At 44.7% G+C, this 3285-nt stretch overlaps 1 pseudogene; it reads right to left on the minus strand.

The window, feature by feature from the left end:
* Positions 1-2080: 2080 nt before the first annotated feature.
* Positions 2081-2938, minus strand: LOC100966994 (annotated as a pseudogene).
* Between the last annotated feature and the right edge of the window lie 347 nt (positions 2939-3285).

The raw sequence follows: 3285 nt of genomic DNA on the forward strand, positions 1-3285 counted from the left end.
GTAAAGTGCTTTCTTTAAGTAAGAAGGTGAAAGTTGTCAACTTAATCAGAGCAGAAAACATCATATGCTGAGGTTGCTAAAATCTACAGTAAGACTTAGTCTTCTATTACTTCAATTGTGAAGAAGGAAAAAGGAACTCATGCTCCGATGGCATGCAGAGTCAGCAATGTGGACGCGACTGAAATTGCTGAAGTGTTTCAGATTGCACAAACATGAAAGAATAAAACTGGACAGATTTCAGTGGCTCAGACCTGTAATCATGGTACTTTGGGAGGCCGAGGTAGAAAGAGTTTGAGACCAGACCAGCCTGAGCAAGAGCAAGATGTGGTCTCTACAAAAAAATAGAAAAACTAGGCAAACATGGTGTCACGCCCCCGTAGTCCCAGTTACCCAGAAGGCTGAGGCAGGAGGATCACTTGAGGCTCAGAGTTTGAGGTTGCTGTGAGCTGTGATGACACCACTGCACTCTAGCCCAGGCAACACAGTGAGAGCCTTTCTCAAAAAAAAAAAAAAAAAAACAACAAAAAACACCAGGATAAAATTATGGAATACAATTCTTTGATGGACCATGGCATTAAAGGCATCCAAGGATTACAAACTCTGCAGCAACATTTTAATGAGTTGAAAAGAGACAAAGTGTGATTACTACATCATGTCCCCTAAAATTTGATTTCTCCTACAATTCATTATTATCCATAATTTCTTCTTTCCCTAAATTTCACATCTGTCTCACAATTTCTTGTTTTTCCCATAATTCTCTACTCCATACTATAGTCCTTTGTGCCTCCCACAATATCTTCTGTCTCCCACAAACCCTCGTTTCTCCTGTAACCCCTGTTCTCACAATTCTCTTTTCTCTCCCACAATTCCATTTTCCTGTAATCCTTTTCTTTCTCACTCCTTCTCCTCTCATATTCCCTGCTTTCTATATCATGATTTTTACTTCTTTCATAAATCTGGTTCTTTTTATAATTTTGTTCTTACTACACTGTGCTGCCTAAAATTCCTATTGTCCATAATTCCCCCCTCCTTAAATTTCATATTCTGTCCCACAATTCCCTGTTTTTCCCATAATTCTCCACTCTCCACCATAGGTCTTTGTGCCTCCCACAATTATGTCATTCTCATGATTGTCCATTTTCTTCCATAACTCCATGTTTGTCCCACAATTCTATGACTTTCTCCTAATTCTTTGTGGTCTCCACAATCCTTCATTTCCTCCCACAATTCCATGCATTACCCATTATTCCCTGTCTCTTTAACAATTTCTGTAACTCCCATAATTCTTCACTGTCATTCACAATTCTTTGTCTTTCCTACAATTTCTGTTTCTTCCACATTTTTCTGTATACTCTTTTTTTTTTGATACAGAAAAAAACTTATCACTCTTTTGCCCCTGGGTAGAGTGCTGTGGCATCATAGCTCACAGCAACCTTAAACCACTGGGTTCAAGTAATTCTCTTGCCTCAGCCTCCCCAATAGCTGAGACTATAGATCCCCACCACAACATTCAGCTAGGTTTTTTCTTTTTAGTAGAGATGGGGTCTCAGTCTTGCACAGACTGATTTTGAACTCCTGAGCTCAAGCAATCCACCCGCCTTAGCCTCCAAAAGTGCTAGGATTACAGGCATGAGACACTACACCAGTTATCCTCTGCATACTCTTAAATTCCCCCACTCTCTCACATAATCCCCCTTCTCACAATTTCTCCTTTTCTATCAAAAGTTTACATTCCCTTTCACAATTCTCTTTTCTGACAATTTTCTGTTCTCTTTCATAATTCTCCCTTGTCTCCCACAATTTCCATTCTTTCTCACAACGTTCTGTTTCCCCCCACAATTTCTTTCTTTCTTTTTTTTTGGTGAAAAACCAACTCCCCCTCAAAAAAAAACCACTTGAATTCCACCCTAACAGCACTAGGTGCAATGTCTGGGGACAGACTCTGGGTACAATGCTGTGTGGCAACTACTTACTCACACAAGGCTCTGAGAAGGCCCCTGAGGGGGAACTTACTTTCAGGGGGCTGAGCCAAAGGGGTAAGGGGTGGCCCCAGAACAGGGGCAGACATGGGGGCAAGGCGCTATTTCTTGGCAAAGGAGATCTTCATGGCATTGTTCTGGGTGATCTTAAAGCCTTGAAGAGCATTCCGAACTGCCCCTGCCTGCACCTCATTGTCTAACTCCATAAAGGTGATGTCATGCCGCCCTGACACCAGGCGGACCTCCTTGAAGCCAGGGAACTGGTTGAAAAGCATGGACAGTATGAGATCATCTGTCTCCTCTGGCAGCTTGGTGAGAAACAAAATGTGATTCGGTGGGTTCTCAGAAAGAGGCTGGCCAGGTGGCATCTGCCCAGGCTAAGCTACCGTGGGGGCATGGCCCCTGGTGGGATCTGGCTGGGCAAGCCCTGGCAGTGCGATCATGCCAGGAGGCGGCATGTAGGGCGGCTGGCCTGGCATGTGGTGCATGATGCAGGGTGCCTGTGTCATGGAAGGCATGCCCAGGACAGGCCCCTGGACAGCCCCCACCATGGAAGCAGCTGCCCCACCCTGCATGGCCTTCTTGGCAGAGGGGTCTCCAGCCTCTTGGGCTTCCTCTTCTCCCACTTGCAGTCCTGTTCCACAAAGGTGGCCTTCATCTTGACGATGATATCTGAGTCAGTCTTGGCATACTGGATGCACATGGGCTTGTCATAAAATGGGGAACCCTGCATGGAGCGAAGGGCATTGGTGGCACGACTGACCTTAAAAAATAACCAAGGCCTGGCCCCTCATCTCCAGTCTTCGTGATACCAGGATATCCAGGATCTGGCCAGACTGGGAGAAGATGGAATACCGGGACTTCTTCAGCTCATCCTTTTTGATCTTCTCATAGAGGTTGTTGATATAAATAATGTGGTTGGGGCAGGCCTCTGGAACTGCCATGGAGTGAGGTGCCGAGGTAGGGCTTCAAAAACGATGAGGGTGACTTTAGTCCTGGGTTTTTCCAAATCCTTTGCCCCAATGCTCGCTTAAAGGGCTGCTCAAAGATCTTCCGTCCCAGAGGAAGTCAGGTGAGCTGGGAGTGCGGGACAGAATCCCGCACGATTTCTTGTTCTTCCCACAATTCTCCATTCTTTCCCACAAATCTCTATTAGAGTACTTAATACAAAAGTTTCAAATCATGTCTTTAAATGTATATTTCTCTTACCTACCCATGAGTTTTCTGAAGTTGAAAAATAAGTTGTATTGCAGTTTTCCATCCTCTACATTGGTGCTTTTCACAAGGCAATCTGTCGACAAGGGCC

The sequence above is a fragment of the Otolemur garnettii genome, unplaced genomic scaffold (assembly GCF_000181295.1).
Source record: "Otolemur garnettii isolate 467f Iridium unplaced genomic scaffold, OtoGar3 scaffold00065, whole genome shotgun sequence".
NCBI classification, from domain to species: Eukaryota; Metazoa; Chordata; class Mammalia; order Primates; family Galagidae; genus Otolemur; species Otolemur garnettii.